Source organism: Muntiacus reevesi, chromosome 3, assembly GCF_963930625.1.
Source record: "Muntiacus reevesi chromosome 3, mMunRee1.1, whole genome shotgun sequence".
Taxonomy (NCBI): Eukaryota; Metazoa; Chordata; class Mammalia; order Artiodactyla; family Cervidae; genus Muntiacus; species Muntiacus reevesi.
Window position 1 is genome coordinate 80645816 of NC_089251.1, and position 8766 is coordinate 80654581.

The 8766-nt window shown below is 41.7% G+C and overlaps 1 pseudogene; it reads right to left on the bottom strand.

Moving 5' to 3' along the window:
* Positions 1-8004: 8004 nt before the first annotated feature.
* LOC136162968 (protein FAM32A-like) lies at positions 8005-8541 on the bottom strand (annotated as a pseudogene).
* Between the last annotated feature and the right edge of the window lie 225 nt (positions 8542-8766).

The following is an 8766-nucleotide window of genomic DNA, read 5'->3' on the forward strand; positions in this document are numbered from 1 at the left end:
ATGGAGACCCAGACCAGGATTTCCATGAAGTGCTGGATCTTCATTCTTCATTACATGCATGTATTTCTCTAGTTGAGGTGCACTGGCTTGGTTGCCCCATGGAATGCGGGATCTTAGATTCCTAACCAGGAAACTGGTTACAAGTCAACAGCTTACAATTCACCATATACCCTGCATTGGGAGGTAGATTCTCAACCACCTGACCATTGGGGAAGTCCCCTAACGTAAACTTGTAACAGTCGAGTTACTTAAGCTGAGGTCCAAATAGACTAAGTGAATTGTTTCAGGTGACAGAATTAGTAAGAGAGACAAAGTCAATTTTATATCCTTGTCCTGATTTGCCTGTTTTCTAATTAAAGCAAAAGAGTGGGTAATCTGGGACCTTCTGATGAGATTACAGGACATTTATAAAGATCTGCACAGTCGGTGGGCTGAAAATTCCAAACTCACTCATGCTTTACTAATTAATGAGTTAATACTAATTGGAAAATTGTAGACAGCTGAACTGTGTGTGGGGCTTTTGGGAAAAATTTCTCTTTCAGGCAGGTAGCATATTCTAAGAGTTAATCCTTATTCTTTATCTCTGCAGCCTTCAGGTTTGGAATCAGTACTGACAAATAAGATCTCTGCTTTCAATCCATTTTGCATGTCTCACCCAACTGCCACTGCGTTTTGCATGATTTAACACAATCGCCTGCCTCTGCCCCAGAGCCTGTGAGGGGAGTGGAAGGCAATCTTGGCCAGCATCTGCCCACACTCCGTCTGCTTTAAGGCAGTATTTCCATCTCTTTATCTATCTTAAACTCATAAGTAAATAACAGTTTTGCATAACTGATTTTCAGAAGGAGGATTTTAGTAAATTGCCACTAGTATTTAATAATAGCCAATGACTTACAAAGCACCGTGGTTAGGACGTACAAGTTTTAGTCTTGATATCACTTATAGGTGATAAAATGGCCACCAGTAGTCTTTAGAAACCTGAACCCAATACCCAAAGAGTTTGCCTTCCTTACAATATACTGATTAGGCCAAGTTCCATTAAAAATAATTGACCTCTCGGACTTCCCTGGTGGCCCAGTGGCTAAGACTTTCTGCTCCCAGTGCAGGTGGCCCAGGTTCCATCCCTGGTCAGGGAACCAGTTGACATGTCACAGCTAAGAGTTCATGTGCTGCAACTAAGACCCAGCCCAGTCAAATAAATAAGTATTTTTAAAATAATAATAATAATTGACTTCCATGTTTTAATAGAGGTGAGAATAGTTAGATAAGTTTCTTTCACCAATTTCTTTCTTTTCTCTCTGATCTATTGGCACTTATACACATAGATATACAGCATATGACCAGAATGGTATAAATTTTGTGAGACTTTTGCACCAAATATATTTTATATTTATGACAGCATAGGCTTTTAGGGTCTTCCCCAGCATCTCAGATAGTAAAGAATCCACCTGGAACGCAGGAGACCGGAGTTCGACTCCTGGGTTGGGAAACCCCCTGGAGAAGGGAATGGCAACCCACCCCAGCATTCTTACCTGGAGAACTCTGTGGACAGAGGAGCCTGTCGGGCTAGTCCATGGGGTCACAAAGAGCTGGACATGACTGAGAGACTAATACTTTCACTTAGGCTTTTAGAGATGATCTTAGTCTAATAAACCTCAACTCACAGGCAAGAACAATAATATCCTCAGAACGTTAAGGCCATTTCCTAGGTCACGAAGCAGGTGGCATAGCTAGGCCTAGAACCCCGGTCTCTTGACCCTTAGCCCAGGGCTCTCTTCTCACTCCAGGCCACTGCCTCAGCATGCAAATAACCCAGAGGGAATCTTTACAACCTGCTCAAGGTGGGAATAAGATGGCACCACTGAATCTTCTAGAAAGTTGGACCACCCAGGAAAAGTGCCCTGTGAGTGAGCATGAGCCCTGCAGAGGAATAGGAACAAAGCTACCTACTAAGTTGATGGATGGCAGCACACACAGGCCTTTATTTAGTGACAGAATTATGACCAAGTAAGTTTCGCGAGTCCTCATCTTGTCCCCTTGGTGGGACAAGCCAGGGCTAGTCAGAGACATTGGCTTCAAGGGCACTAGGACAGGGAACACTGAGCAAAGCAGTGGTTAAGTCACTGCCCATGTGTAAACCCCTGAGCCCAGCAAATCTGGGTTTGGTCTATGGGTGGTAGAAGCAACTTTGGCACCACCAGCTGCTGGAGGTTAGTCATTCTCCTCATCAGCCAGGAGCCTTCAGTTTCTGGATCTGAAGGGAGAGCCACGTCCTCTGGCCACATTCACCAGACTGCCCACATTTTGCCATGACCCAGGCATCCTCTGAAACTGGGAGAAAATTCAGAAGAAGCAAGACCTTGACAAAAGGGAGTGGAGAGAAAACTAAATTCAGTAGGTGACCCCCAAATAATACTACCAACTCTGATCCAAGGTCAAGCTTTTAAGACGGACTTAGAAATGCCCTTCATGGGAGGTTCACACAGGGCTTAGTCTATTTGTTTTTAAACTACCAGGTTATTCTTAGGCACAGTGTTTCATAAGGTCCCTAAGATAAGCCAGTGTTTGGAAGGCTAAAAAGGTGAGACACCCAAGCTCAGTAATAGGACTTGTGGAAAAAATTAGGTCAGCCATTGTTCTAAGGCCCCAAAGAACCAACATTCAAAATGATTTTACTTTTTGAGCTTTAGACAATTGTTGGGGGTGTGGAGTGGGAAAAGGAACCTCAAATTATGAAACAATGTGGAAAACAGACGTGGTTGAATAATCATCATCAGAAGATCGTTTTTATATAAATAGAAAGAGTTGTCCATCCATAGAATTTTAGTAGATTATATACCTAGAATATTCTTGACATTTTAACTTTCTTTCCTTTTTCTCCTTTCTCTCAACTCCCTCAAATAGCCTCTGCTCACTGAAAAAACAAATCCAAAATGCCAAGTAAATCTTCACTCTGACTACAAAACTCCAATGTGCAGGCATTCTGTCACTGCTTGTTATTAAGCAATTTCTGTTTCCAAAATGTAATTTTTTCTCCTTGTTTCTTCCTTTCAGACTTTCCCCACTTTTTATATACCTATTCAGCTGTTTCTCAAAACATACCTCTTAGGCAGGTCAAGGAGAGTTATATCTGCACATTCCACTGGAATCCAGTGAGGTTAAGTGTAAGATCAAGGACACAGAGCCAGCCAGAGACAGAGCAAACCCAGAGGCCCTAACACCCAGAGCTCCACAAGCCTCATTATTATACTGCCTCTCGAAAACCCTTGCTGAGATTGGAGTTCCTCCAGCTTTTATTGTCACCATTAAAATGATTAATGGTCCAAGAATCCAGAAGCCCAACTAGAGTTTTCTTGAAATACCTCACCAAGGTTGAGGAACACTCAGTGTGAAACATCATTAAACTCATTGCCCCTGGACCAAGTAAGATAAAGAGCTACAGAACCCTACTTGTGAAACCAAAGTGATATTAAAGGCACTTGCATTAGGCTGAGCTTTTCACACATTTTATACTTGCTCCTCTGTTACCAAGGGGACTCCATTCCAATAGCACTCTGGTGTCAGCGTCATCATTACCGAAGGTGGAAATTACATCCGAGGTGTTAAAATGTGTTTAAGTGCTGGTTTTCTTTTTCCTCTGAAGGGTATTGGTGAGTCACTCCTGTATCTCACCAGCCCCTTGCTTCTGTGATTGGCAATTACTCCTTTCACATTAAGGATGGGAGCCCAATGGAAACTACCAAGGGATGGATTCAGAAGTATCATTCTGCTCCCATGAAGCCAAGCTGTCTGGACTCTGAGTGTGACCCTGCTCTTAGGAAGCCAGAACCTAAAGGCACCTCCAATAACACTGTCAACTGTTGGTCTTCCTGACCGTGGCCCTGCACTGGAAGGATCAGAGCTGTTGCCTGAACTTGATTAGTCAGGGCAGAAAGGGGTGTGTCCCCCACCCACCTAGGCTTATTAGGGAACCTATCTATCAATATGGCAACACTCAGCTGGATTTAGAGCACAAATCTGATACCTTAAACCAATATTTGGATGGTTCATTATGAGAAACTTGGGGTTATAACTTTAAATTCTAATTTTAATTACTCATCCTGAGATGTCTGATACTAAAAGCAAAAAGTCCTCAAAGTTTGATCCTGGATGCCATTTCCCTGAATCTATCTGACAACAGCCTGCAGGGAAAGAACACCTGTTTTCTAATCTCATTTCCATCCGTAACTCGCCATCTGAGCAGGTCACGGGAACTCTCTCAGCCTTCTGACTTTTTTCATCCGGGAAAGGTAATACTTCACACTTAACCTTCAAGTATTTCAACAATGACGTTAAGTAACACATCAAGGTAAGGCGAAGACCAAGGTAAAACTTAAAGCACTGTGTTCAACAGAGAAAAGATTGTTATCTCTTCGTCCACTTGTGGAGCATCCATCCTGCCTGTGAAAACTGAAGGACTCTGGTCAGCCAGAGCCAATGTCAACCAGAAGATTTTAGTCATCACCTAGTGGCTGTTTGTTATAAGAATGCTCTGAAGTCCTGCTGTATTTCTTCTTTTTCCAATAACAGTAATATATTTGTATACCTCTTCACGGTGTGAGTGTGTATGTGTGTGTTCTTATCGAAATATTCCAATGACACATGCACTAGTAGCCTTCAAGGAATTTTTTAAATGTGTTTCCTATGAAGAATGTCCTTGTCTCAGACTGTCTGTCCAGCATCTACTTAACATCAAAGGTGGACATGCAGCCACAGTGTGACTGAGAATTTTATTTAACCTTGTCTGGTGATGTTATGGGATACGAATGAACAGGAACTGTTGAGATGGCAACTGTTTGGAAAGCAGCCTGGGGTTGAAGCAGAGACCTCTGTTACTCAGCCTAAAAATGGCCATGGCCCCTATATATTAAAAAAGAAAACAAATGTTTAGAGAGTCTTCCACAGGTAACTTGCAATGGTATACAGAGAGATGGACTAAAGAGATTTTTTAAAGACTTAAGGTCATAGTGATATGTACCCACTGATATAATTCCCATGAGAAGAACCCCTTACCCTCTGTGATATTCTTTCCCCAAACCCTTAACTCCAGTCTGATCCTGAGAAAACATTAGACAAATCCAAACAGAGGGCCCTTCTACTAAATATCTGATCATACCAAGGCAAACAGACTGAGAAACTGTCAGAAATCAGAGAAGTGTAAGGAATCTCAATGCCTAGATGTAGAGTCCTGAAATGGATCTTGGAAAGGGAGCATTAAGGGAAAAACTAGTGAAGTCTGAATAAAGCTAGTAGGTTAGTTCATAGTCATGTCACAATATTAATCTTTCAGCGTTGACAAATACACCATCAGTACATAAGATGTTAACATTAGGGGAAATTGGGTGAAGGGCTTGCAGGAATTCTCTGTATTTTGTTTGCAACTTTTCTGGAACTCTACAGCTACTCCTGGAGAAGGACTTGGCAACCCACTCCAGTATTCTTGCCTGGAGAATCCCAGGGATGGAGGAGCCTGGTGGGCTGCCGTCTGTGGGGTTACACAGAGTCGGACACGACTGAAGTGACTCAGCAGCAGCAGCGGAACAATTATTCCAAAATAAACAGTTCACTAAAAAGATAGAAAGAAATATATCAACCAATCAAATTGTGGGGCTTTACTTGAATCTGGATCAAAGAAATTATTTTTCAAATTTTTATGAGACAACTGGAATTTTAAACACTGGATATTTGATTATATGAAGGAATTAATTATTCATTATTTTTAGGTGTGCTAATGGGATTATAGTTGTAGTTTTTAAAGGAGTCTTTTTTTAAGAGACACAAACCAAACTATTTATAGATTAAATGATACAGTGTCTTGAATTGGTTTCTCAAACAGTACAGAAAGGGGAAGTAGGTGGGGGTGTCAAAAACATGAGTAAATAATTACTGAAAATGGGTGATGGGTTTATGGGAGTTTACTATTCTATTTTACTTTCTTTGGTATGTTTGAAGTTTTCCACAATATTTAAAAGATTAACTTAAAAGATACAAAGGAGGAAGACCATAATCCCCTAACTTTTGATCACATAGCATTATATGCGTTGCTGTATTTGCCACCTCGGCAATACCCCCCAATTATTCTCATGCAGTGTCTCCCATCCTTACCAACCCAGAGGCCAGCTTTGAGATCAAAGTTCTCTTTGGATTGCCCACTCACACGAACCTCTGGAACTGGCTCAATGGTACCAGAACATCGTCATCAGCTGGGAGACCAGCCCCGGAAACCTAAATAGATTTTCCAGTTCTTTGGTAAGCCACAAGGGTCACCCAAGTCCAGCAGGGAGAGAAGAGAGTGTTTCTCATGAGTCTAAAGGCAGCCTCATCCTTCAGCCAACTCCCGGAGCAGAGAGGTCCCTACTCTCTCTCAGTGATGGTTTTGACATATTTAGTTCCTTTTAGCCTCCAAGAAAATTGGATCTGAACACAGATGAACAGGAAGAGAAGTGACGACAAGTCAGGGCTTAATTTTAATGCCAAGCTTTTTTTTCTTCTCCAGTGCAGAAGTCTTATTAAAGAAACAGCAGGATGCTGACAGGAAACTGTTTGTAAGTAGAAATAACACTTATTATAACAAGTCAGAACAGCAGGCAGATAGGTTGGTTTGTTTGTTAATTATATCTGATTTTATTTTCTAATGAATGCCTTAAGAAAGGGGAGAATCATCCTGACAGCTGTTTGAAACCAGATTTTAAATCCTCTTAGAAAGATGATACGGAGCAGAAGCAATCAGATTCTATGAAGCAAGAGGAGGTCTCCTCTAGCCCCTATTGTTGATCAGATCTGTGAAGCTTAATAATTTATAATCCTGTGAATGAGGATCTAAATTCCTGCTTTAATTGATGCCTGTTATTTGATGGAGAAAGTCTTTTGCTCACTTATGGGGATGGTGCTGATTGTGATATGCAGGGAATGCACGTGTAACTTGCTTGCATTTATAACAAGTAATCTATAGTTTTTCTCTATGTATGATATTCCCAAGGAGAACAAAGTATATTTGCTATAGAGGAAAGTGTTAATTTTATCCAGATTAACTAACTAAATGATTACACAGTCATGAATCAGAAAGAAAGATATACCTTCTAAAATAAGGACTGAAAAGAGAAAGCCGAAAAACCATTTGGGGAACAGGGTTGGGAGTGAATTAACCAGCAAGAGTGTTTTTAAATTGCCCTGGGGGTGAATTAAGCCTCCCACTTTTTTTTTTTTTTTTTTTTGTCAGAAATGAGTAATTACTAAAGGGAAGCAGCATAGCTCACATCTTGGCATTTTTATCCAGAATTAAGGTTTCACATTATACATTCCCACTCTATGTGCACTTTATAGTCTAACTACAAATACCTGCACATTCAATCAAGGAAACCTTGGAGATCAGATCTATCCAGACAGAGCAGTCTGAATCATTTAGAACAGAGCAAAAACAACATGTGATGGATAAAGTACAATAATTAAGGGAAAAGACAGGTTTGTCATCTAGATGATCCAAAGCATCATCTCAGGTCCCAGAGAGATTACCCTCCCTCTTTCCCTTGGCACTTCCCTTCACCCAGACCACCTTCAAAATTCTGCTTAGAATGGTGTCTCCTACAGGAAGCCCTCCCTGGTTCACTGACCTGATTCTTGCATTTTGCTCCTCACTGCCACAAGAAGCATGTCTGTATTTTGCATTTGGTCCTCAGTAGCTTGTTTTGTATCAATATTAAGGTGTGCATTTGATTTGTGTCTTTATTTTACCTACCCCTTTATAGAAAAGTTCCTTAAGGACCCCACTATGTCTTCCATTTGCTGCATATTTCCCCAGGGTGTTCCCTGTCAGCAAGAAGGGCTCTCAGGAATGCTGCCTATTGACATCGTGGAGCCAGCATCAAATCGATGGCTTTGACTTGGGCTTTGAGTCCATCTAAAAGTTTAGGGGTGGGGGGGGATGTGAAATTATATAAACAATTTTAATTCGGTTTTTAATTTTTTTTATTTTTATTTTTTTAAAAGGACAGTCTTACTTTAAGCAAGTTCCAGAATGAGGACACACAGCTTTGAAAAGCAGTGTCTCAGCAGAAGATGCAAGGATGTGTGCACAAGAATGTTTCTAGAAAATACCAAGGCCCCAAACATAACCGCGACGTTGCCTTCTGCTCCTCCTCGATGCCACTCGGTACCCGGGGTGGGCCTGCTACTTGGTCCAGCTGACTTTGGGGATGTCGTAGTGCCCCGTGAGCGTGTCCAGGTGTCTGTTGAAGTCCTCTACTCTCTGCTTGTGGGTTTTGGATGCTTTCTTCAGGATCCTTTCCATTTGCCGCTTCTCCTGCATCTTCTCGAATGCCGCTCGGGCCGGTGTCCACTTGTCCAGTTCGCGCCGCTTCTCCTCCTCGTTCTTTTTGTTCGTTCCCATCGCTTCCAGGAGTTTCGCCTTGTCTTTGTCTTTTTCTTCTTCCGCTTAGCCACTCCGAGCTCTGGGACGCTTTTCAGCTTCAGGGGTCCCCTTTGGACCTGCTTGTAGGCTTCCATGGCCTCCTGGAAAGTTCGGTAGTTCGATTTTCTTAAAACCTCCGTGAACCTGTTTCATTTTCTGTTATGAGGAGATAATGTGAAATTCCCATCCCTCCCCTACTCCACCCTGATTTTCTTTAAACTGGCTATTTTTTATTTTATTGAATCAAGAGTTTATTTAGGCTCACTTAAATTTTACTAATAAACTCAAAGCCCAGCCTGTGGGCTAGATTCAAGGCTGTG